This window comes from Monodon monoceros, unplaced genomic scaffold (assembly GCF_005190385.1).
Source record: "Monodon monoceros isolate NGI ecotype Baffin Bay Population unplaced genomic scaffold, NGI_Narwhal_1 Super_Scaffold_21, whole genome shotgun sequence".
NCBI lineage: Eukaryota > Metazoa > Chordata > Mammalia > Artiodactyla > Monodontidae > Monodon > Monodon monoceros.
The window spans coordinates 107,712,240-107,740,173 of NW_021703778.1; the positions used below are offsets into that span (position 1 = coordinate 107,712,240).

General features: G+C 38.5%; 1 protein-coding gene across 6 annotated transcripts in view; it reads right to left on the reverse strand.

The window, feature by feature from the left end:
• The window catches only part of HEATR5A (HEAT repeat containing 5A), a 110,626-nt gene extending 96,521 nt beyond the window's left edge, over window positions 1–14,105 (reverse strand). For 2 of the 6 annotated variants that reach the window (XM_029239653.1, XM_029239652.1), the window contains exons 1-2: window positions 13,871–14,105; window positions 1,674–1,756 (exon numbers count right to left, since the gene is read on the reverse strand). The gene's annotated coding sequence lies outside the window, so the exon portion shown is untranslated. Of the gene's footprint in view, window positions 1–1,673; window positions 1,837–13,644 lie in introns of those variants that run through there. The other 4 variants (XM_029239658.1, XM_029239657.1, XM_029239654.1 and 1 more) reach the window with 3 other exon arrangements.
• Between the last annotated feature and the right edge of the window lie 13,829 nt (window positions 14,106–27,934).

Genomic DNA, 27,934 nt, shown 5'->3' on the forward strand with positions numbered 1-27,934 from the left:
CTCAACTCACGTCTCTAAAAGACATCACAACAGCTTCAACTCAGCCTCCAGTCTTTAGCTTCTCAGTTTTGTTCAAAAAGCATACAGTAAAACAAACAAACAAAAAACCTCTCAAGAATCTACCATACTTCAGGTACATACATAAATCTTTTTAAAATCTATTCCTTTCAAAAAACAAAACAAAACCCCAAAACAGTAATTAGCTTGTTGGGGAAGAAGGAAACTTTCCTCTACCCTTTTAGGTTTTTCTGGATGGTCTAAGATTAAATTGACATGAGACAGATTAACAGGAGAAAAATTTAATTCTGGACATACAGGAACCCCATACACAAGAGGGTCAAAGACCCCAGATACATGAAATGTTGAAAGACAGAAAGGTAAAATAAGGTATTATGCCATTCTAAGCTAAGGAATGGGACAGTGGCCTGGGGCTTCGAAGGGCAGGAAGAGTCATTCACAGGAGGATTAAGAAGAGTAGATGTTTGGTAACTAGATGTTTGCTCTGACATAGAGATGGGTCTACTTAGATTAAAATTACCTCCAGCAATAACTCTTTTCTGGGAAAAATCCCAAATTTAAATTCTTCTAAGTAGTTATGGGAGGGGCAGTATTTTCTCTTGAACCCACAGCATCTCGACTGCCTTTAGTCCAAAACAATCCTCATGCAAAAGTGACACACTTCGGGCAACTCGTTCTGAATCCCAAGATTTAATCTAGAAAGAAGATGGATCATTCTTTACTGACCTATTATTCCCTATGACCTGTGATTCAGGATTTGCAAAATTATAGGTTACAAAATAGGAACTCACAAGTTACACAGAGCATTAGATCATAATTAAGATGTTGCCTAAGGAAGGTTGCCCTTGGTAGAAAGAAAATGAGGTCTTTCTGTTACTGTACTTTAAATATCCCTAGGCACAGTCTTAAAGTTGGTTTGCTGACACACTGTATTTCACTGGTTGTAGGGTAAAATGAATATTGAAGGAAATCACTTATAACTCTAGAGTTAACAGTTTCATCTCAATGATTTTAAAATCCTGTCTGTATTCCATTTTTGAATCTGAAATACCTTGCTTCTTCCTACAATAAACTATTTCAAAATTCACCTTAAAAAAAAAGCCTTCCTTCAGGAAGCCTTTCATGATTATACTGTCTTCTCTTGGTATAGCACTTTTTCCATTTATTATAGTTATGCTTCATAAAATGTTTGGCTTCTCTAGCCATCATTTAAATTGTGAGATGCTCCTGGTATTTTTCCAAATCATGATTCAAAAATGTTAACAATGATTATTAGAGTAGTAGCATTATGGGTAATGCTATCTTCTCTAGTCTCCAAATTTTTAATGATTTAAAAACTTTTAAAATGAAACCCTTAGAAACCAATAAATAAACTAAACTTCCGTTAGATCCCTAACTTTTATAATCCATAATACCATTTGTTAGCATCATCTTCGTAACATCACAAGTGGGAAGGACAAATGTACTGCCTGCTCTAGTTCACGGCAATGCCTTTCACTTTCCAAACAGATTCCCAAATCACAAATTGACAACAGTAGCTATTACTCACTGAGCCAGGAACTTTTAGGTGCTTAATTTATATCACCTCTAATCATCACAAGGAAGAAAGCAAGGAAGGCATTACTCATCCCCATTTTATGGAAGAAGAAACTTACATGCCAATAAACAGTAGAGCTGAAAATGAACCCAGGTCTCTTTGGCAACAAAGCTCATTCTCCTTCCTCAATGCTAGGAGGTCCTTCCACAGGGGGAAAAAAGGAAAAACAGCATTTTTCATTAAGATGTAAGAAACAAAAAGTGTGGAATAAACAGGGCATGGCGGGGTGTGGGGGGTGGGGAGGCATTACTTTATATTTGGGCTCATTCTCTCCCTATTTCCCCCTACACCTTTTAGTAAATCACAAAATAGGTTTCACCTCCCAAGTCCTCCAAGGATAAGGGTCAAACAATTAAAAAGGCAGCATTGGGAAAACAGCAAAAGGAACAATACAGATGAGGTTGGTAAACTTAAAATTACAAGCTAAACATGTCAAAACAGTAGACTTATAACAATGCAGACTAGTGGTTCTCAACTCTGGCTTCTTTTTTTTTTTTAATTAAAAAAAATGTTTTTTAACATCTTTACTGGAGTATAATTGCTTTACAATGGTGTGTTAGTTTCTGCTTTATAACAAAGTGAATCAGTTATACATATACATATATCCCTATATGTCCTCCCTCTTGCATCTCCCTCCCACCCTCCCTATCCCACCCCTCTAGGTGGTCACAAAGCACTGAGCTGATCTCCCTGTGCTATGTGGCTGCTTCCCACCAGCTATCTATGTTACATTTGGTAGTGTATATATGTCCATGCCACTCTCACTTCGTCCCAGCTTACCCTTCCCCCCCCCCCGTGTCCTCAAGTCCATTCTCTATGTCTGCGTCTTTATTCCTGTCCTGCCCCTAGGTTCTTCAGAACCTTTTTTTTTTTTAGATTCCTTATATATGAGTTAGCATACAGTATTTGTTTTTCTCTTTCTGACTTACTTCACTCTGTATGACAGACTCTAGGTCCATCCACCTCACTACAAATAACTCAATTTCATTTATTTTTATGGCTGAGTAATATTCCATTGTGTGTATGTGCCACATCTTTATCCATTCATCTGTCAATGGATACTTAGGTTGCTTCCATGTCCTGGCTATTGTAAAGAGAGCTGCAATGAAATTGTGGTACATGAGTCGTTTTGAGTTATGGTTTTCTCAGGGTATATGCCCAGTAGTGGTATTGCTGGGTCGTATGGCAGTTCTATTTTTAGTTTTTTAAGGAACCTCCATATTGTTCTCCATAGTGGCTATATCAATTTACAGTCCCACCAACAGTGCAGGAGGGCTCCCTTTTCTCCACACCCTCTCCAGCATTTATTGTTTGTAGATTTTTTTATGATGGCCTCTGGCTGCTTTTAAAATATACTGAAGTTGAGCCTAAACCAACTTAATCAGAATCTCTGGAGGCTGGGGTGCTGTGACAAATGGATTTTTCATTTAATCCTCACATCACCATTATAAAATGGTGACCAGGGGTAGGCTGCAGCTCCACTCACCACCAAAGTCATCCCTCTGCTGGCCAATCACCCCTGATTTTCCAGGAGGAAAATTACGTACAAGTTTTGGAGCAATGGCTTGTAAGAAGCCCACAGCCTGTTTCCTTCTGACTTTGAGTTCATTTTGTTGTCCTTGGAAAAGGCTGTTTTTCTTTAACTAAAAATAACCGAAACGCTTAAAAAAAAAAACAAAAAAACTAGCACTATTAATTTATAAGTAAAGAATGCTGAGACCAGATAATATAGATAATTTTAATAGCTGATTAGTGTCCCTTACTCTCCTATAATTCATCTATTAAATTGGGTAAGAAAAATTTAACTTGATTATTTTTAGATAAGCCCATAGCAACTGAAACTGCTTTAGAAAATAGCAGAAATAGGACAATGAAATTCAAATCTATGATATTAGTATTTGACATGAATTTAGTCTTTCTAGTTCTCTGTAATAGCCCTAAAAATAAATTAGTTAACCATTAGTTAATACTTTAAAATGTGAAGTGTATAATACTGATTTAAGCTCAGTAAGAATTTGATTTAGTTGAGTGATTCAATGTACTTTATACATACTTTAAAACTAAATATTATAAATATAAAAATTTCATAGCCAATACTGAGATTTTAGAAAAGCTGATAGATTCATAGTGACAGTACAAACAGATTCCACTCTTCTGGAAAATATAAAGAAGGCATAGAAATATCAAAACCATTTGTCAAAAGCATCAGCTTTTGAAAATTCATGCCAGAGAAAGAAAAAGGAAAATATCACAAGCATAAGTGTTGATTACAGCACTATGAAAAGTGAAAACTGGAAACCTGAAAGTCCAACATTAGAGAAATGGTTAACTTAAGTTAGACATTTTCAAAGAGTATTAGGCTCTTATTAAAAATTATAATTATGGAAACTATAAGTACATAAATCTTAAATGTCGAGGGCGTGCCATAGGTAAAGCAGTGTTTCCTAACGAGTGTTTTGTAGAACAATAGTGCCAAAGAATGAGGAAATGAGGATTAGTGTTGTGTGTGAGGGAGCAGAATCCAAATCCAAATCCAAATCATTTGAGGAAATGCCAAGCTGGCAGTTTTCCTTCCTACAGAGGGTCCTCACACATGTAATATGGTAATGTGCACTACGTATTGCCAGGAGGGCGTGTGTGTGTGTGTGTACACACACATACAATATATATTGGGTGGGCAAAAAAGTGCCTTCAGTTTTTTAAGTAAAAATAAAAGACACACTTTTCATTTTCACCAAGAACTTCATTGAAAAACGTATTCACCCTTTTGTTCCACTATCTTCTGCCATCTTTCAGGCAACTTCATAATTCCATCTTCTCAAAACTTTTTATCTTTTTGAGAAAAGAACTGTTCCAGGTGCATTTTACAGTCTTCCAGGGAACTGAAATTTTTTCCAATAAGAGAATTTTGCAAAGCCCGAAATCAATGGAAAGCCGAAAGTGCAATATCTGGTGAATACAGCAGATGAATCAGAACTTCCCAGCCAAGCTGTAACAGTTTTTGCCTGGTCATCAAAGAAACATGCGGTCTTGCGTTATCCTGATGGAAGATGATGCGTTTTCTGTTGACTAACTCCGAATGCTTTCTGTTGAGTGCCGCTTTCAGTTGGTCTAATTGGGAGCAGTACTTGTTAGAATTAATCGTTTAGTTTTACAGAAGCAGCTCATAATAGAGCACTCCCTTCCAATCCCACCATATACATATCACCTTCTTTGGATGAAGACCAGCCATTGGTGTGGTTGGTAGTGGTTCACTTTGCTTGCCCCATGATCTCTTCTGTTCCACATTGTTGTACAGTATCCACTTTTCACCTCCCATCACAATTTGTTTTAAAAACGGAACGTTTTCATTACATTTCAGCAGAGAATCGCATGTGGAAATACGGTCAAGAAGGTTTTTTTGGCTTAAATTATGTGGAACCCAAACATCAAGTGATTCACATAACCAAGATGGTGCAAATGATTTTCAACACTTGATTTGGATATTTTGAGTATGTCGGCTATCTCCCACCTCGTATAAGGTTGATGGTTCTCAATTAATGTCTCGATTTGATCGCTAGCAACTTCAACTGGTCTACCCGTCTGTGGAGCATCACCCAGCAAGAAATCTCCAGCATGAAACTTCACAAACCACTTTTGACATGTTCGATCAGTCACAGCGCCTTCTCCATACATTGCACAAATCTTTTTTTGTGTTTCAGTTGTGTTTTTACCTTTCTTGAAATAATAAAGCATAATATGCCAAAAATGTTGTTTTTCTTCCATCTTCAATATTAAAATGGCTACACAAAAATTCACCAATTTTGATGTATTTTATTATTTTTTATTTTTTTAATAGATCTTTATTGGAGTATAATTGCTTCACAATACCGTGTTAGTTTCTGTTGTACAACAAAGTGAATCAGCCATATGCATACATACGTCCCCATATCCCCTCCCTCTTGAGCCTCCCTCTGATCCTCCATATCCCACCCCTCTAGGTCATCAGAAAGCAGCCAGCTAATCTCCCTGTGCTATGCTGCTGCTTCCCACCAGCCAACTATTTTACATTCGGTGGTTTATGTATGTCAATGCTACTCTCACTTCGCCCCAGCTTCCCCCTCCCACCCGTGTCCTCAAGTCCGTTCTCTATGTCTTCATCTTTATTCCTGGCCTGCAACTCAGTTCATCAGTACCATTTTTTTAAGATTCCACATATATGCATTGGCATACGGTATTTGCTTTTCTCTTTCTGACTTACTTCACTCTGTATAACAGACTCTAGGTCCATCCACCTCACTACAAATAGCTCAATTGCGTTTCTTTTTATGGCTGAGTAATATTCCATTGTATATATATGCCACATCTTCTTTATCTATTCATCCGTCAGTGGACATTTAGGTTGCTTCCATGTCCTGGCTATTGTAAATAGTGCTGCAATGAACATTGCGGTACATGACTCTTTTTGAATTACGGTTTTCTCAGGATACATGCCCAGTAGTGGGATTGCTGGGTCATGTGGTAGTTCTAAGTGGTTGTATCAATTTACATTCCTACCAACAGTGCAAGAGGGTTCCCTTTTCACCACACCCTTTCCAGCGTTTACTGTTTCTGTATTTTTTGATAATGGCCATTTTGACCAGTGTGAGGTGATACCTCATTGTAGTTCTGATTTGCATTTCTCTAATAATTAGTGATGTTGAGCATCTTTTCATGTGCCTCTTGGCCGTGTGTATGTCTTCCTTGGTGAAATATCTATTTAGGTCTTCCACCCATTTTTTAACTGGATTGTTTGTTTTTTTGATATTGAGCTCCATAAACTGTTTGTATATTTTGGAGATTAATCCCTTGTTGTTTCATTTGCAAATATTTTCTCCCATTCTGAGGGTTGTCTTTTTGTCTTGTTTATGGCTTCCTTTGCTGTGCAGAAGCTTTTAATTAAGTCCCATTTGTTTTTGTTTTTATTTCCGTTACTCTAGGAGGTGGGTCAAAAAAGATCTTGCTGTGGTTTATGTCAAAGAGTGTTTTTTCTATGTTTCCTCTTAGAGTTTTATAGTGTTTGGTCTTACATTTAAGTCTTTAATCCATTTGGAGTTTACTTTTGTGTATGGTGTTAGGCAGTGTTCTAATTTCATTCTTTTACATGTAGCTGTCTGGTTTTCCCAGCACCACTTATTGAAGAGGCTGTCTTTTCTCCATTGTATGTTCTTGCCTCCTTTGTTGTAAATTAGGTACCCATGTGTGTGTGCGTTTATCCCTGGGTATTCTATCCTGTACCGCTGATCTATATTTCTGTTTCTGTGCCCATACCATACTGTCTTGATTACTGTAGCTTTTTGGTATAGTTTGAAGTCACAGAGCCTAATTCCCCCAACACCATTTTTCTTTCTCAAGATTGCTTTGGCTATTCGGGGTCTTTTGTGTTTCCATACGAACTGTAAAATTTTTTGTTCTAATTCTGTGAAGAATGCCATTGGTAGTTTGATGGGGATTGCACTGAATCTGCAGATCACTTTGGGTAGTATAGTCATCTTCACAATATTGATTCTTCCAATCCAAGAACATGGTATATTTCTCCAAAGATGACTTAAGTCATCTTTGATTCCTTTCATCAGTGTTTTATAGTTTTCTGAGTACAAGTCTTTCGCCTCCTTAGGCAAGTTTACTCCTCAGTATTTTATTCTTTTTGTTGCAATGGTAAATGGGAGTGTTTCCTTAATTTCTCTTTTTGATTTTTCGTTGTTGGTGTATAGGAATGCCAGAGATTTCTGTGCATTAATTTTGCATCCTGCAACCTTACCAAATTCACTGGTTAGTTCTAGTAGTTTTCTGGCAGTATCTTTAGGATTTTCAAGTATAGTATCATGTCATCTGCAAACAGTGACAGTTTTACTCTTTTGCAATCTGGATTCCTGATAAGTCTTTTTTTAAATGCATGCAGATATGACAGCTGTCACATGTAATCTAACAATATTGTTTCAAATGAAGTTAAAGACAACTAAGTGCTACTAGAGCCATCTTACAGAAAAAACGGAATGAACCTTTTGGCCCACCCAATATATATATGGCACTTGATGTTTCTCAACATCTTTTAAGTATGAACCTTTGCCCCACCTTTACCTTTTTCTTGTTTTGCCCAGCTGGGAACCCTGTGAACTCAGTGTTCTATAGTACACAATCTTTAAATACTAATCATTAAAGACTACTGTAAGTCAAAAAATTTAAAATTCCCTTTCGCTTATACTGTGATAGGATTTTTTAAGAAGTAGAAGAATACGTAACAAGTCAATGTCACACTTCTGCTTAAAAGTAGCCATTTCTGGGACCTCCCTGGTGGTGCAGTGGTGAAGAATCCACCTGCCAACACAGGGGACACGGGTTTGAGCCTTGGTCCGGGAAGATCCCACATGCTGCAGAGCAACTAAGCCTATGCGCCACAACTACTAAGCCTGCGCTCTAGAGCCTACACGCCAAAACTACTGACGCCTGTGTGCCTAGAGCCCATGCTCTGCAACAAGAGAAGCCACTGCAGTGAGAAGCCCGCACACCGCAACGAAGAGTAGGCCCCGCTCGCCGCAACTAGAGAAAGCCCACACACAGCAACGAAGACCCAACGCAGCCAAAAATAAATAAATAAATAAAATTTAAAAAATAATCAATTTATTTAAAAAGTAGCCATTTCTGATTAATATTTTGGATCAAATTATCTAACATTCAGAATTCTAAATATAAACAGAATCTTTTCTACTCCTGGAATATGAGTAAAGAAAAAAATAGTTTTAATTAACCTAGTATATTAAAGATTTATCAGTTCACATAAAAATCTGTGTTATTCATACTTTTAACAAGCTAAAAATGGCTTATTGCACCATAAATTTTAAAATTTCATTTTTGGATTCTGAATACAATTCCCATAAAATCAACTTAATCCATGTTTCTTAAGTCATATGACAAAAATCTAACTTGCACCATGCCCCAGGCACAGCACTAATACCTTGTTTTACTATATAATGAAAATACATTCAGTGTACCAAGATTCAAACAATATTTCCTGCAAACTTGATAGAAATGGCAAGAATGCTGCTTCTCACCACTGCATAATACAAGTCAATAGGAAAGGCAGATACGCTCAACTCCAAAAACTGATGGGGAACACATCCTATAGGACAGAGAAGCTAGGATGGAATAGGAAAGAAACAGGAGTTATACAGAAATTTATAAGTTGGGGTAAAAAAGGGCCAGAAGTAGGGATGCAATTTCCTTTGCCTTCCTTTCTTGTTTTTCCAAAGTGCTGCAGATTACCATTAGGGACAAGAAGAATGGCAGAAGCTGGATTCGATGAAGGAGATTGCCAATAGGGGCCCCATTTGATGTCCAGCCCTGGGAATTCTCCTTGCAGATTACAAAAGAGAAAACCTTGAAGGGTAAAAGGAAGTATGGGTGGAGGGGTAGGGGAACTGAGCAGCAGGAACCAACTCTAAAAAGGAAATGATGGAAAAGGAACTAACATTTCTTGAGGATTTACTTACTAGAAACTTTTAATTCACTATCTCATTTAATCTTCAGAACACTGACACTCAGATATTATCATCCTCATTTTGCAGACGAGGATAATGAGTTAAGCAATTTATCCAAGATGAAGATGCTATTTAAGTGGAAGAAAGATTAACGCCTACATCTGTCTAGTTTCAATGCCCATGTTCCTTCAACTACTTTCTACATTCTCTTTATATAGTCTCTAATCACTGCTATTACTGACAGTTACTGCCATGCCCACCGAAGCATCTAATCTTTATAACTTTGTTCTTTCTTATCACTTCACTCTCCTCTTAGGTCTCCAATACTTTTAGGCTTTTTGATAAAGTGTGAGGTCTACTAGAGACATCAACTTCCAGAGGGCCCTTTCCATCTAGACAGTAAATCAATAAGTACTAACAGTGTTAGGTTAGTCTTTGGCTATTCTTGACAATTTTTATCACTCTTCATTCCACAAACCAACTCTTCCACCTCCCCCTGGGAAGAAAGATTTCACTTTGGAATTCCAGAAGGCAAATTTTAAAAGAGAAATTTTACTCTAATATCTCCTACCACACTCAATTTGAAAGTCACTATCTAAGCAATCTCACTACTTGGTACCTAATTATGAATCCAGTAACAAGAAGTAAAATAAAAAACAAAAAAAAGCTAAAAAAAAAGAAGATATACAGCAATTGTTTCAAAGATCATGAACTTTACTGACGTAAGTTTCTTGTCTCTCAACGCCAGTTTATCCTTAGTTTAGTTTAGACATGACTAATAATCCAGTTATCTGGATTCTAGTTAGGGTGGAGTAGAGCACCATATTAAAAGTGAAGAAGCAAACTCACTGAGAGCAGGAAGAAGTCAGAGCAGGCAGGTATCAGTGATGGAAGTGATCAAAATACTATTTAATACAGATATTTTAAAAAGCAGGCAATATGGGGATACTTAGTTCAAGAGCGAAGTGCACAAGATGCCATTATTCCCCCAGCTCATCAGAGGCCAGGAATCCTTGCTCAATTTTCCAAAATATCACTGTTTTTGCTGCTCATGAAATCTGCCACCTAGGACTTCCTAGTCAGCCATTAGAGTCCACCTGCTATAGAATCCCCTCCTTTTCCCCCTTCTAACTATTCATGGCTCTTGCACGCTGGTTAGCATTCACAGATTCACCCTTAATGCACACTATGGTCTGACATCTTGGCTTTTCCTCACGGTTCCCACTTCTAATTTACAACATATCTTATGAAATGCCTAGTCTATAATTTAGCTACAGCTCTGACTCTCTTGGAGCCCTACCTGAGGGTTCTTGTTTTTTAGCAGACACTGTTTCCTACTCCCTGCCAGATGCCTAAGTAGGCTCTTAACATTGCAAGTGCAGCTCCCTGGAACAACTCCATTATTCCTCTGCTTTCTGGCTGCCACCATCATGGCCCACCCAAGTAATACACTGAACATACCATCTATTACCTCTAACCCCTAGTTGCTCTGGGGCAGCACTCCATAATCAAACTCACTGATATTTCTGCAGCAAAATATAAACATTCACATAAAGGTGGGATAAATAATGACAATAAATAGCTTCATATCAGCTCAGGTGATGTTTTGCTGCCAAATGAGTTAAGAAAAAAGCCTTTTGGACTCTGTAAGTTTACAGGATTTTATACCTGTATATAATTTTCTTATCTTTTTTTTTTTTGCTTTGCAGATTTCCTCCCAAAATATCTTTAAAAAATTTTTGTGCATTTCAATGGGTAATTTCAATTTTCTGATAATTTTACTTACATAAAAAATGTAATGAACAAATGAGGTATTATTATGAATATATATACAAAAACATGCATATATTCAACATACAGAAATCCACAAGCACAAGAGAAAAGGATATAGACAGATGCCGTTGTATATCCATAGAGAAGCATAATCTAGAATATAAGTACAAAGAAGTACATATATAAAATATTTTATTTAGTGAAGTTAGAACCATACCACGGTTTTAAGGTTAGCAAAAGTATATACTCTGCTTTAAATATTTAAATATCACCTCATACAAGTTTTCCTTCTTTCCTGTCACACAATTAGCTCTAATTTCTTAGGCAGGTAACACTAACATAATACTTTAATATGGCTATATGATGCTTCTTTTCTAGAAATAATTATCTTTTAAGTTGTTACTACTAAAAGAAAATCCCTAACATGATTCAGGATACATGTTCCAGTTTCAATCTGTTGGGTATCTGTTTGGAGGGTTCCAATTTCCAATTTGGGTCTTGCTGTATATATACGTTTGACTTCATGCTCACAGTTACACTGTCAATAATTTTCTGTCTGATCTTTTAATCAATGTCACTAGATTCATGGTAAAAAAAAAAAGTCTGAGTAAAAATAACTTACTGTTACTTGTGAAAAACACAAATATTAAAAAGAGACTTTACTAAATGAAAAAAAATTCCACATCAGATCTAAATTAAAAGTAAAATTATAAAGTTGTTAGAAAACATGTAAAAATTCTTCCCTTTCTCTAGCCTTCCAAAAGGCTAGAATTGCTGAAATTAAAAATTATTAGGTAAATATAACAGAAAAGGCATGACCTTTTTCCATCATTACACATCTAGGATGTGGAAGCATTTATGGGATCCAGTAGTTCACCTAACATAATGAAAAAGATGAAGAATTAAAACTGAACTTAACCTACTTCCTCCCACAAAAGATATAGTGATTAAGAGTTTACAGAGTTCTAGTCCAGGGTCAGCAATTTTTTCCTGTGAAGGACCAGAGAGTAAATACTTTAGGCTGTGTGGACCACACAGTGTCTATCACAACTACTCATAAACAATACATAAACGGCCATAAACAGATGTGTGGTTATGTTCCAGTACAACATTATCTATAAAAACTGGCAGCAGGCTGGGTTTGACCCACAGCCTGTCAATTGCTGACCCCTAGTGTAATCCAAAGAATTTAACACTACAACTAGACAAAGGATTCAATTAAATTATATAAACAAGTCTCTACTAATTCCTTAGGCCTCAGTTAATTCATTTCTTAAATGAAGTTTAGTAACAGTTTCTGCAGTCTCCTTAAAATGCAGAAATGCTTTTATGTGAGAGGACTAAGGTCCCACGAAGGGGCTGTTCAAACCCATCAACTATACTATGGATAATTAATGAAACACAAGAGTCAATAAAGCCTTTTTAAAAAAATGCCGATGTCATTAAACTGGTTAATCAGGATTTAGAATAAAAGAATTTTAGAATATGAAGGGACCTAAACAAATCCAGATTTTAATCTTTTATTTTATTCAAAAGATAATTAAGAAAAGCTCATAAAGGTTATCAACTCTCTCAATCCCCTTCTTGAAATAAAGCTGAATGGAAGAAAGGAAGATACGTGTATTGCTTAAAGACGAAAGTTCTTAAATTTTTTCCTTAGAGAACGTATTATTAGTGCAATTTTTAAAAATTTTAAGGTACTTTGGATTATGTATTTTCTGTTCTTAAGTCAGATACAATGATAAACAAAAAGAAAAGAAGAGAAAAGTTAACAAAGATCCATAAACAGCAGTGGAGGAGCTTAAGCTAAAATGCAGGTCTCCCATCAGTTTAGGAATCTTCCAATACTATAACTATCTATATAAAACAGCTGTACTTTTTCCAACTGTCACTATTCTTGTTATAAACTCTGCCTGCTTACCCATTTCATTAAAGGGGAAAAAATCTATGGTATTAAAATGTTAGACAAATCTCGACTTCAATGCTGATCTAAAACCACTTTCTCAAAGACATACTTTCTAAAATGTTTGAAAACGAAACTGGGCAATTCTTTCCCCATCCACCTAATCCCAGCTCCAAGCACACTTTTTCCTTACACTATAATCTCGCCAGAGTATTTTCTCTGACAAAGTTCTGAACCCTACTTATGGGCCCCTTTTTTCCCTTTTAACGTCTTCTCTAGGCTGTCAACTTCCTTAAGGGCACTGAGCCTGCACATAAAAGATGCTGAGTGTTTGTTGAATAAATGACTGCACATAAAAACAGTGTATAACTATGACCTTTAATAAAGGAGCGCAAATCATTTGACACCTATTCTCTGACTTGACAGTTACAAAAGTCATCTTACCTTGCCGGAGGTATACATTACTGTGACTAGTAAATACCATAAAGCGCTTCATAAAGTTTCCAAAGACTTTATAATCCTTTGAAATGACACTGTGCTGGCCGAAAGTAGGGTAAGAAGAAATGCTTCCTCGTACTAAGCAAATGCTACCCCGGCAAAGGCTTGCTTTCCTTGCGAGAAGGCACTATCCATAATCCACTCCACTGCTCCCGGAAACGCGCCTCCAAGGTTGCGCGCGGGCGTTCGGAGAACCTCTCCCGAAGCACGGGTTGGGGCCCCGCTCCCGGCCAACCCCCGGCGCGGCGGGCGCCGCCAGGGCGGGTCCGGGGAGTGGCGCGCCGGCGAAGCGGGCTCCGACCTTCCGACCTTCCCCGCAAGCCTGGGGGCTCCCGCCGGCGGCCAGAGTCCACGCCTACCTGTTGTGCACGGGGGAAACCAGACTTTCCCGGAGCCCAAGAGGAAGGACGGAGTGCACGGCTACTCTGCCATCCCCGCGCCGCACTTCAGCCCCTCCTCGGCGGGCTCCGGCCCCTTCGGCCAGATCACCTAATCCCTCGTCCCGTTCCTGCTCCCGGGGTCCCAGCTTTCTCCACCGCTTCGCTGCCGCGACCACCCCGGGGAGCTTCAAGCCGCTCAACTTACAGTGCAGGCCCCGGTGTGTGGTTCTTCCCAGCCAGCAGGCAGCACGGACACCGCCCCCTCGCGCCGGGAGCTGCCTCCACTGCGGGGATTCCCGACTGCTCGCCCCCGGGGTCCCCCACGACCACGACTCAGCGACCGTCCCAGCCTCGCCAAGTTATCGGATCCACAGCGCTGGGACTCACAGGCGGTAGCGACGGCGGGAGGGGCGCGCGCGGGGCGGGACTGAAAGCTCGGAGCCTGGAGTGCGGCGGGAGCCAGCGATTGGGAACGCGCCCCGCACCGCGCCGAGGCCCCGCCAGCCGGCCGCCGAGCTATCGAGCGCCCACACTGGCAGGCATGACTGCTCCACCTCCGAAAGAGCGATGGCGGAGACTGCGGCCTAGATTGAGGCCAGGGCAGCGTCTTAGCAGTCTGGAGAGCTTGGCCACACCCATTTTTGTTTGTTTTCGACGCTACCCAGAATCCTTGGGGCATCTGAAGTCTAAGACACAACTGGAGCCTGTAGAAATTCAGGCAGGGAATGCCGTGGGTGTAGGTGGTGGAATGCTAGACTGGGAAGGGGCCTTAGAGAGCCTTGTGTCCTACAGCCCGAAACTCTGGGGCCTGACGTAAAGTAGCTTGCCCAAGGTCACACACCCAGTCACTGGCGGAACTGGGATGAACAACCTCTTGGCCCCAAGTCAAGTGCATTTTTCTAGTATACTCAGCATTTTGAACGTAATTTTTCAATTTTGATTTTGAAACAAGCACAAGCTTACAGAAATGTTGCTAGTACAGAAAACACTTTTCTTTCCTGAACCATTTGTGATCTAAGTTGCTAACACAATGCCACATTGTCCCTAAATACTTTAGTGTGTAGTTCTACTAATAAGCACCTCTATTACATAATCACAATATAACTATCAAAATCAAAATATTTATGTGATACATTATGTTTTGCCAGTTGTCCCAATAGTGCTCTTTATGATGAAAGGATTCAGTTCAGGATCAAGCACTGTACTTACTTGTCATGTATCTTTAGTCACCTTCAATCTGGAACACTTCCTTGGTCTTTCTTTGACTTTCATATCCTTGATACTTGTGAAGATTCCTGGCCAATTATTCTACAGAATGGCCTTCACTTTGCATCTGTCTGATGCTTACTCATGATTAGATTCAGGGTAGATGTCTTTGACAGGACTCTCAGAGAAGTGATGCTCTGTTCTTCTCATTGCATCCTGTGAGGTGGCACATGATTTTAATGTCTCATTACGGGTGTGTATTTCAATAAGGTAGTGTCTGCCAGGCTTCTCCAGTAGTTACTTTTTTCCTTTTTGTAATTAGGAAGTATTTTGTGGGGGAAATTCTTTGAAACTATGTACATTTTTTTGTTTCTCATCAAACTTTCAATTAATTTATTTCTATCAGTATGAATTCAGAGTTTCCTATTTTATTAAATGTGTTATAATTTATCATTGTTTATTTTGGAGTTCAAATTGTCCCAACTTTGGTCAGTGGGATTCACCCATTCATGCTGGCTTCTGTGTCTTTGTGTGTTTTAAATCCTTTCACAATGTATTATTGTAAAACATTTTTTAAATACAGAAAATTGGAAAAAGTTTTATATAACATATATCTCACCATCCATATTATTCATTAACATTTTACTATTCTGTGCTCTTTTGACACACCTCCATCATTCTTTGAGTAATCCTTTACTTTCTGGCACCTGGATGCAGCCATTTATCCAGGAGTGTTGGTTCCTTTTAGTGGAGAATGGTATTTAGTTAGTTTGTTTATTTATTTATTTATTTATGTTTGGCTGCATCGGGTCTTCGTTGCTGCGCACAGGCTTTCTCTAGTTGTGGCGAGCGGGAGCTAATCTTCATTGCAGTGCACGGGCTTCTCATTGTGGTGGCTTCTCTTGTTGCGGAGCACAGGCTCTAGGCGCGCAGGCTTCAGTAGTTGTGGCACACGGGGTCAGTAGTTGTGGCTCGCAGGCTCTAGAGCGCAGGCTCAGTAGTTGTGGTGCATGGGCTTTGTTGCTCTGCAGCACGTGGGATCTTCCTGGACCAGGGCTCGAACCCATGTCCCCTGAATTGTCAGGCTAATTCTTAACCACTGAGCCACCAGGGACGTCCCCAAGAATGGAATTTAGAAGCACGAGGCATGCTCACTGCTACTGAGGTATCACTGCTCAGGCTGTCTTAGGGTTTGTAGCTAAGGAATATTTGTACATTCATACACATATACAGTGCATCTATATATGTATACTCACACATTACACATTTATAGCTAGATTTCTTTATTTAACTATGTATGTTGAAAAACCACATGTTCACAGTAATACCTCCAATCCAGCATCACACAGTTTATTCTAGTTTCCTCCCTTTCACATTTGTAACTCCTTTCTCCTACAGAAAGAATGCTGGATCCTATTATCTTTGAGATATTTACTTGTTTGAACACCTCTCCTATATTTAAGCAACCACCCACTGCTGCCATCTCTCCCTTTGGAGGATGCTGCCCTTATCCCACTAAGGTTCTGAAACCCCAAAATCCCTCTCCACCCTGCTCAGGCTCCATCCCTTGCCAAGCATCGCTCTAGGCACCCTCCTTATCCCACAAGTGTGTGTGTGTGTGTGTGTGTGTGTGTGTGTGTGTGTAGGGTACTGTAAGCTACGCTGAGAAAGATACAAAGATATTCTAGATCCTGAAGGAGAGAGCAAATGCTGTGAAGTCCAGTTGGGAGGCTCATGAAAGGTTTAAAGAAAGAGATGGCATTTAAAATGGGCTTTGAAGAATGCATAAGAATGGATGAGTAGGATATACTCTGTAAGATACTGAAATAGCTCTGGAAAATAATTTGAGTGCAAAATTATTTATTCTTGGCCAAAGCAGAGAAAGTGATTCATTTTGACTGAGTATGTGATACAAGAATAACAACACTAGAATTTTAGAGCTGGAAGGGATATTATGTATCATTGAGTCCAACCATTAATTTTACAAGGGATTCAAAGATGAAAGTCATTTGAGCCCAAGTGACTAAGCGAATTAAATTCGGAGGAGGAAATAATAAGTTTAATTGTAAACACATCACATTTGAAGTGACAGTAGAGCATCCAAGGAGAAATGGAGGACTACAGCTTAGAAGAGGGTTCAGAACAAAAGCACTAGATTCAGAATGTTTCTACATGGAGTGAACAGCTAATACAAGGAAAGAGAAAAAATAAAGAGAGAAAACGACAAGGACAGAACTCTGAGGAACAACCAGTTTAATTTTAACCAGGTGGAAATGTTTCACCTCTCAACTACTATTATACTTTGTTCAATCTCAAATTGAGATTTTAAGTCACAATAAAGAAGAAGCTGTATTATAATTAATGAAAAGAACACAGCTTTCGAATCTGGAGACTTGTGTTCAAATCCTAATTCCACCACTTAGTAGGCTTGACCTAGAGAAAACTGCTTCATATCTCAGTTTCCTCACTTTATTTTTTTTTAATTTTTTAAAATTTATTTTATTAGTATTTTATTTATTTTTATTTTTGGCTGTGTTGGGTCTTCGTTGCTGTGCACAGGCTTTCTCTAGTTTTGGCGAGTGGGGGTTACTCTTTGTTGTGGTGCGCGGGCTTCTCACTGCGGTGGCTTCTCTTGTTGCAGAGCACGGTCTCTAGGCACGCGGGCTTCAGTAGTTGTGGGTCGCGGGCTCTAGAGCGCAGGCTCAGTAGTTGTGGTGCATGGGCTTAGCTGCTCCGCGGCATGTGGGATCTTAGTTGCTCCAGAGCAGGGCTCGAACCCGTGTCCCCTGCATTGGCAGGCAAATTCAACCACTGGGCCACCAGGGAAGCCCAGTTTCCCCACTTTAAAATGAGAATAATATCTCCCTCTCTGAGGTGTGCTGAAGATTCAAAATATAATCAAAATAACTGGCATGTTGCCCATTGTGAAATGATAGCCAGCATTATTAGGCACTTACCTTATCTCTCTACTCCCAACTTACTTCAGCTTTTGTCAATACACTTGGTGTCACTGTTGGGCACACAGAAGGCACTCATCAGATATCTGTTGAAGGAATGGAGTATTTTACATACTTTATATTTATCCTATAATGCACCATACTACATCTTCTTGGCTTTCTATAAAGGAATAATTTTCCCCACCAATAAATGAAGCAATCTTAGAAGTCGAATTGTTGGTAATTAATGGTGTATGGAAAAATGATGAAGTAAACCAGTAGTTACCCATTTGACTGGCTATGTGATATCTCACTTTAAGTTACTGTTCAAACCCATCTGATACAACTCTAGGTTCCAACCACTATACATTTGGGAAACTGAAAATGATAGATTCCCTTTAAGATTCCTTTTACCCCTGAGATTATAAAATTCTATGATACTAGAACAGTATTACCCAAACAATGGGACTCTCGTATACCCATGTAGCTCTATGGTCTTGCTCTAGATTGCACTCCTCAAGATGTTAACAGTTGTTCCTTTAAAAAGGCATTCTTAAATAAATTTGAGAAACACTATATGTTAACATTTTATAGCCGTTTCTTAAAGAGTCATTAGGCATATTAGTAGGCTGCATTTCAAGCGGTGTTTCCCAAGCTTATTTGACAATGGAATATAATATCTTAAAAAAAAAAAAAAAGGAATGCACACTAATATCTTTTAGAACTAGTGTTCCTGGGAGCAGACTTTGCTCAATGTTGATGAAGCCATCGAGGAGACTGGAGTGTACATGTGGAAAGCTCATGTCACAAAACTCATGGGCTGGGTACAGCTTCCACTCTGTCGATTTCAGTGTGATCTTAAGCCTGAAATGACACTGATAGCCCTCACTCCAACAAAAGATCTGCTGGCCTTTTGTGATACAGCTTTCTACTTTTTGGTCTATCAAGCATTATTTGTCAATGTACTGCTGAGCTTGCTGTAGTATATGACAGCTTTTAACACTAAATTTCTATTAAGAACTTTTGGCCACGGGCAGGATTTTCTTCAGTAGGCAAACTACCTCTATAAAAATTCAGAAGTACTTACAACATAGCACAGACCTTGATGCATGAGGGTAAGTAAGTAGTAGTAGTAGACAATCTAACCTGGAAAGAAGCAGTTAAATTCAGGGCTGGTGCTTCTAAGGAGGAATACTGAGCAAAGGTAGATCTGTAACTACATATTTGATGATACTTTACACAAGAATCGACTGCAATTATGTTCATACTTGACTAGGACCCCTAACATCCCTTCCAACTTCTCATTCTCTGATCAGATTAAGAAATACAGTGTTTTACATGTGCATAAACTTTATGATTTTGTTCCAAAGTTGCTATCATGTATTTTATAAGCAAATCAATTAACGTCTTTGGGCCTCAATTTCCTCCTCTGGAACATGAGCATGTTGTACTAGAGCATCGCTAAGATCTCAGTTTTAAAATTCAAAGACTCTATTGTTATTCTTACAAAAATCCCTTCAGGGTAAATAGAATAGTTATTATTTGAAAGAAATAGAAACCAAATCCCAAAATAGGTAAGTAGTTTGTCCATGTTTGGAACAAAATTCCAGAAGTAAGATTTTAAAACCAGGCCTTCTGAACCCTTCTCTGATATCTTTTCCATAGTATCATAGTACCACATATATTAAAAACTGTATAAAATATGTTAAATACCTTTAAAAGTCTTTCTTTTTTAGGTATGTGGTCACATATTTATTTTTAAATATTATTATTAACATCAACTTGAAAACACAATCTTTTTTTAAACTCAGGGAAACAAAGACATAATCCTACTACCTCCATGAAATTATTTTCATTTATTTGGTTTTCTTTTAACTGTTACTCATATGTCAAGCAAAGTCCTATGCATATGGCACATCAAATTTGTATTCATACTAATTTTATTACCATTGGCCATATAAACATCAGTTCCTGGGTACGACATTGCTAACACTCAATCACATGGACCTGAGGGCTGGGGGAAAAACTGCTGTCTCCTGCCTGTAGGGACGAGTAATTGGCAAGGAGTGAAGAGGACCTAAAATGGTTCTGTAGTTTGCTATGATACCGCTCTTCCTTCATATCTGCCTTTAAAATCTCATGGCTAGGCACTTACCTGGTGGTCCAGTGGTTAGAACTCTGCGTTTTTGTTTGTTTCTTTCTTTTTTAAATATTTATTTATTTGGTTGCGCTGGGTCTTCATTGCAGCAGGCAGGCTCCTTAGTTGCAGCATGTGGGCTCCTTAGTTGTGACATGTGAACTCTTAGCTGCGGCATGCATGTGGAATCTAGTTCCCTGACCAGGGATCAAACCCAGGTCCCCTGCATTGGGAGCACGGAGTCTTGACCACTGCGCCACCAGGGAAGTCCCTGGACTCTGCGCTTTCACTGCTGAGGGCGCAGGTTCAATCCCTGGTTGGGGAAGTGAGATCCCACAAGCTGCAAGGGCGCGGCCATAAATAAATAAATAAATAAATAAAATCTCATGGTTAGAATCATTCCTCTGGCTTTCATAAAAGAAAGACAAGGAAAGAGACTTTAGGAAGTCAATGTTGAATGCTATAACCAGAGATGGGAGAAAAAATCCTGGAGATCTCCTCTGACTCCTTTTTTAATATAGTTTTCACCTTGGAAGACAGGGCAAATTGTGACCCTGAAGAAGTGAACAACAGGACAGGAAGGTTTCGGTGGTAAGGGGGAGTAATGGGCAGCAACAAACTTACCGTGGCCAGGGAGAGAAGGCTCTGGATGATGGGATCCAAAGCTGACTCCAGGAAGGGGGAAGGAGGTGTCTGTGGGGAATCAATAAAAGTGGGGCTGAGAGGAATGAGAAGACTTCTTGGTCAGCTTGTCAATTTTTCCCTGCCAGGAAGTTCCTGATGGGAACCACAGGAAACACCATCATAAGCCAAATGAATCATGGAGTTTATCAAGGTGAAGGAGCAAAATTCAATGACATTAGTGGCTCGGTTCTAAACATGAGCCAAAACCTAAGGAATGGGATAGGTCAAGCCAGAGCTAGGACTGAAGAAGCATATTACACAAACACTTAATTTCAGCTGCAAGCTCTTTAGGCAAGTACACTGTTTACCTGTAGACAGGCAATTTAAGAGAATAATTTAGTGCTTTAATTTAGGAATGTTTCATCCTTTATAAGTAGCATATAAGATATCCCACCAAAACCTTATTCACCAATTGCAGACATTTGAATGTAAAAACTTATGATGGATGATCGTCCACTCAAAAATTAAATGCCTTTGAATAATAACCACATGAGATAATGTGATGATTCAAATAATTTGTTGTAAAATTCATAATAAGATTATTTGTCTAGCTCAAGAAATTGAATTTACCCAGTAAAAGGGAAGAACTCTAACTGGTTGATAAATAGTATTCTTGCTGAATTATCATACATGAGGAAAAACTATATACAATATTATAAAAAATACTTATGGAAATTCTTATCAGTTACTGTGTTTATGAAGACAGATCTATTATAACTTCTTTGGGACACAATATTCTTGAAGGAAATTCTAATAAAAATTAGTTTATATGGCAAACTTCTTGTTTAGCTATAAACTTAGAATAGAGAACCTTATCTAGATGTGAATATTTAACTGACCACTATGAACAATAGCTAGAAATTAAATTAACCATATAATATAGTTAAGATAATCAGTGGAGCCAGAGTCACAGATCAGAAAGAAAAAGAAAAATGTTAATAATATGGAATAGAATTACATACTCTCGAACTCAATTTGTTAACTTACAGGCGTTCACAGACCAGAGCACAAATCCATTTATAGACCATACTTGCTCATCTTAATAATATTTTATTGACTTACACCTTTTCTCCTTTTGTCTGCTTCCTCTCCCTCATGCTCCCTGAGATCAAAATTAAAAAAAAAAAACTTTGTCTTAAGTATTATGATAAAATATTGTTTTTAAAAAGCCAAATATAAAATCCCTTTATAACTGAACAGTGCTAAAATATCAGTGTTTTATAAACAAAGATTATAAGGGAATAAATAAAAATGAAATAATGATATTTGAGCAATGAGCATACAGGCTTTTTAATCTTTTCATTATCTGTAATTGTGTTTATTACTTTTACCAAAAAAAAAAAAAAAAAGCATTTTTTAAAGATTTCTTTTTGCAATTTCCAGGTGTAATTTTCCCCCTTTGGAAAGGTACTTGATACATAGTAGTTGCTCAACGTAAATTTGATGAATAACTATGCAAAATGGCAACTACAACTGCTGGCAGATCTTCTTTAGAGAAGCCAAATGCTAACACTGGCTATGGTGAAGTAAGGGTAAAATAAGTGAGTATTTACTCATCCACCTGCCCAGGGGCTTCTAATTAACTATCCCTGAGACTGTTATTAGTAGGGTGCCCATATAATTTATTGTCTACTGGGACACTTTTATTTTGTGGTACGCGGGCCTGTCACTGCTGTGGCCTCTCCCGTTGTGGAGTACAGGCTCCGGACGCGCAGGCTCAGCGGCCATGGCTCACGGGCCCAGCTGCTCCGCGGCATGTGGGATCCTCCTGGACCGGGGCACGAACCCGTGTCCCCTGCATCGGCAGGCGGACTCTCAACCACTGCGCCACCAGGGAAGCCCTGGGACACTTTTGAGAGTCAAAGGGGAGCTATTTATGAATATGCCAGGTTCCTAGATATGACACCTAAAGCACAAGCAACCAAAGAAATAAATAGATTGGACTTCATCAAAATTTAAAACTTTTGTTATTCAAAGGACATTATCAAGAAAATAAAAAGACGGCTCATAAAATGGGAGGAAATATTTGCAATCATTTACTGATAAGGGTCAAGTATCTAGAACATATAAAGAACTTTTATAATTAACAATAAAAAGACAAATAACCCAATTAAAAAATGGGCAAATAATTTGAATGGACATCTCTCCAGAGAAGATACACAAAAGGAGAATGAGCACATGAAAATATGTTCAACATTGGTCATTAGGGAAATGCAAATCAAAACTATGACATACCACTTCACAGGCACTAGGATGGCTAAAATTTTTTAAAATGGAAAATAACAGGTGTTGGTGATAAAGTGGAAGAATTGGAACCACCATACACTACCAGTAGGAACGTAAAATGATGCAGCTGCTTTGGAAAACAGTTTGGCAGTTTTTCAAAAAGTTAAACATAAAGTCACCATATGATCCAGCAATTCACTCCTGGTATATGTTCAAGACAATTGAAAACATACATCCACACAAAAAAATTGTACTCGAATGTTTACAGCAGCATTATTCATAATTCATAAAAGCCAAAAAAGGAAACAATGCAAATGTCTACCGATTAGATAAATGTATAAACAAATGTGGTATATCTATGCAATGGAATATTATTTAGTCATAAAAAGGAATGAAGTTTTGATACATGCTACAAAGGACATGGGATGAACCTTGAAAACATTATGCTGAATGAAAGAAGGTGTACGCAAAAGGCCAAATATTGCAAGATTCCATTTACATGTACTGTCCAGAATAGGCAAATCCATAGAGATCAAAGTCAATTAGTGGTTTATAGAATCTGGGGGTAAAGTGGAAATGTGGAGTGACTTTAATGAGTATAAAACTTCTTTTTAGAGTGAGGAAAATGTTCTGGAATTAGATAATGGTGATGTACAACCTTATTGCAATATTGTACAATACAACAATATTGCACCGCCATGTGAATATACTAAAAACCATTCAATTAGACACTTTAAAGTGGTAAATTTTATGGCATGTGAATTATATATCAATAAATAAACAAACAAGTAAGAAAGCTGGACCAATGTGGGGAAGTGGAACTGAATTATGGTCATTGTAGATCAGGCAATCAATGTATTTCCAGTCCTGAAAGATAAACAGGTGGAGAAAGTCGGGGTGGGAGAAGGTGCCTAGATGCTTTTCCTCAGAACAAAATGTTTAAACCTGAAATCTAAAACTTAAAGCAGAGCCTGCACTAATATTAGATATTACTTCCATATAATCTCCATTTCTCTTCATCTCTCCTAAACAATATGAAGCCAAAATTTAGTGTTTTCATTTCCTTTATGTCACCATCTTTTACTTTATCTCTTCTAAACAATATATAGGCATACTTAGTGTTTTGGTTGTATTAACATCCCTTCTCTCTCTCTCTCAACTTCTTTTGCTTCATCTCCGACAAACAATAGTCAGCCAAAAATTAACATTATAATTCCATTCACATTTCTTCTCTCACCTCCCTGCAATCTTCAGTATTTCTGTGTCCTGTCTCCCTCATATAAGTCTCTAGTCACTTTTTCTTTCCTCTGCTCTCTCTTTCCTACATAACTCAGCTTGCTCTTTCTCCCACTAATCTCACTTTATCTTCTAAAATACCATCCTGAAAAATAAATAAATAAAATACCATCCTGTTGCTAATAAACTTTCCTATATTGTTAACCTTTCCCTAACAATCTTTTGATCTTTTTGCTATGATGGAAACCCGACTCCCTCCTGACCATGAAGGTCCCTTTAAGGGAAGATTATTCCTATTTCGAGACCAGGAAATGGAGCTGACATTTCTCTGGCTCTCTCGTGGTTTTCAGAATATAGTTCTTTGTTCCTCTTCTGACATCCCCTTGATACATCACTCTTTCCCCATCCACATCTCTGCCTTTTGCCGACCTTCATATCACACTTCCACAGTGATTAAAAAATTTGGGCTCAGGGTCATGGGTATTTCCTGCTGTTCTGAGTCATACCATTCTGGGTTACCTTTCTTGTCCAAATGGGGTACTAGCTTTTAAATTCCTTGACATCCTCCACTGCAGCTACACGTTCCCATGGCCTCATTCTAGATTTTGTTGTCACTCATAATAGCTCTACCTCAGAGATCTCATACTACGACCAGTCTCTAATCTTTCCACGTCCCCTATTCCCTCTTAAAATTCTCCTTCTAACTTCTGAAAAGCACTAGTCTTCTCGACCTCTTCCCTCATCTGGTCTGTAAACTCCTAGTTGATTTTACTCTTTTTTTCCCTTTCCTTATCCAGTTTGGTTTATGAGGTCAGTTGTTTCAACCATTTTCTTACTAACATTCCCAATTCCTTCCACTCCATGACCTTAACACACTGCATCTCCTCTGCTAATCCCTGAATGTGAATCAACCCAACCATTTGCTTTTTCCGATCTGCTCTTGGAATGCCAAGAAAATTGTGTAACTGTGTTTTCTAATTTGTTGCATTATTTATGATTTCTAGCCTCAGCTAGTTGGCTCACTTACCCATTTCCTAAAGTGGCTATGTCAAACATTCACTACTGTCCTCCAGCCACTACGCCAAGCCATCTTCCTCTCTCCCAGATGATCACATCTTATGTTTTACAGCTAAAGTAGAGGTCATGATGTCTGAATTCCACTAGAGCTCTCCTTCTCATCCTATACTCAGCAGTCTTTTCCTCTTATCTCAGAGATACCCAAAGTTTTCCAGTTTTCCAAAAGCACTCCTCCGTCTACGCTTTCTGTATATTTTGTTCCATAATTTTACTCCATAAACCTCTCTTCTTTCTTCAATTTCTCTCTCTACTTCCTCTTCCTTTAAGATTTTTTGCAACTTAAAAAAAACCTTAATACTGCCTTCCCACAAAACTACAACTCTTCAATTTCCTTCATACTCAACTTCCTGAAAGAGTCATCTACATTTACTATATTTTCTTAGTCCCATTCAATCCTCAAGACATTTGGCTTACATAATTCCAAGGAACCTGTTCATAGTGACCTCTTAATTGTCAATCCAAATGGCTTATAAAAAGTTCTATCCTATTTGACTTCTCTACTTGATTGGCTATTGTTCACCACGACCTAAATAGAAATTCTTCCTTCTCTTGGATTTCATGTCAGCATTCTCTTAGACTTTTTCTGCTTCTTCTCGTCCCACTCTTTGTTAGCTAGCCTCTTGATGGCATCTCTTAATCTGCCTATTTCTTAAATAACTAGCTTCTTACTGTTTCTGTCTTGACATCTTTTCTACACACTCTCTTAGACAACGGCATCCACTTTGGTGACTTTTTAAAAAGCGTATAGTTCAATAGTTTAAGTATACTCACATTGTTGTAACTCTACATACACTGTTGTATCTCTAGAACTTTTTCATTTTGCACAACTGAAACTCTATGCCATTAAACAACAACTCTCCTTATGCAACAACAATTTACCCTGCCCCCAGCCCCTGGCACCCACAATCCTACTTTCTGTTTGTATGACTCTGACTACTTTAGATACCTCATATAAGTAGAATCATACAGAAGTTTTCTTTTCGTGGCTGGCTTGTTTCACTTAGCATAATGTCCTCAAGGTTTATCCATTTTGCAGCATGTAATAGAATTTCCTTTCTTTTTTTAAATAAATTTCTTTTATTTATTTATATTTTTGGCTGCGTTGGCTCTTCGTTGCTGCAAGCGGGCTCTCTCTAGTTGTGGTAAGCGGGGGCTACTCTTCGCTGTGGTGCATGGGCTTCTCATTGCAGTGACTTCTTTTGCTGCGGAGCACGGGCTCAAGGCACGTGGGCTTCAGTAGTTGTGGCACGCGGACTCAGTAGTTGTAGCTCATGGGCTCTAGAGTGCAGGCTCAGTAGTTGTGGCACATGGGCTTGGTTGCTCCATGGTATGTGGGATCTTCCCGGACCAGGGCTCGAAACTGTGTCCCCTGCATCGGCAGGTGGATTCCTAACCACTGTGCCACCAGGGAAGTCCAAGAATTTCCTTTCTTTTTAAGGCTGAATAATATTTCACTGTGTGTGTATACCACATTTTGTTTATTCATTCATTCTTCAATGGATGTTTAGGCTGCTTCCACCTCTGGCTACTGCGAATAATGCTGCTATGAACAAGGGTGTGCAAATCTCTGTTGGAGACCCTGATTTCAGTTCTTTTGGATATATACCTAGAAGCGGGATTGCTAGATCATATGGTAGTAGTATTTTTAATTTTTGAGGAACCACAACTATTAACCTTCGTGACTTTAACTACCATGTATGTGTAGCTAACTTCCAAATCTACATTGGATGCCCCAATCTCTCTGTCTCCTGAAATATATAAAGATATGAACCTACAAAGGAGGGAAATATGTTTATCTTTGTATCCACTATGTATCCCAGTACTGGTATACAATTGCTTCTAAACAGATTCTTATTTAAAAGACTATGCCTTTTGGGGGCTTCCCTGGTGGCGCAGTGGTTAAGAATCCGCCTGCCAATGCAGGGGACACAGGTTCGAGCGCTGGTCCGAGAAGATCCCACATACCACGGAGCAACTAAGCCCATGCACCACAACTACTGAGTCTAAGCTCTAGAGCCCCCATGCCATAACTAATGAAGCCCACGCGCCTAGAGTCCGTGCTCCGCAACAAGAGAAGCCACCAGAATGAGAAGACCGCACACCACAATGAAGAGTAGCCCCCACTCACCACAACTAGAGAAAGCCCGTGTGCAGCAATGAAGACCCAAAAGCAGCCAAAAATAAATAAAATAAATAAATAAATTTAAAAAAGAAAGACTATGCCTTTTGAATTCTGAGTGTGTCTAACAAAGAAATTCTAGGTGGGCTAAAGTCCATTATTTTTTCTACTGACTATTGTGTAATTCAGGATGAATTACTATTGTAAGCTTAATGGTAGGCACCTTGCAATGTACTTATTGCTTCTTATAATGCTTACTACTGCTTTGCACATACTAGGTCATAAGTACTTGGTTAATTAAATAATCTCAAATATAAATCAAACTGAGAGTACCAGTGGCCCACTATTGAAATGCTTGCATAATTTCTTTTCCCTATTTCTAAATGAAAATATCAAGGAAAAAGAGAGGAGAGAATACAGGAATTAATATGTCATTACTCTACTCCTACACATATTTTAGGATAAACACAAATATGTGAGCTATGTACTAGATAAACTTTATTCTGATCTTATGACCTCAGTAAATAAGAATCTATCTATCAACAAAATGTTTGGAAAAGTTTAGCATATAGCAAATCTACAACACCACCAAAAAGGAAAAGATTTAAAAAAAATCATTTTGGAGCATATGGACACTCATCATTATCA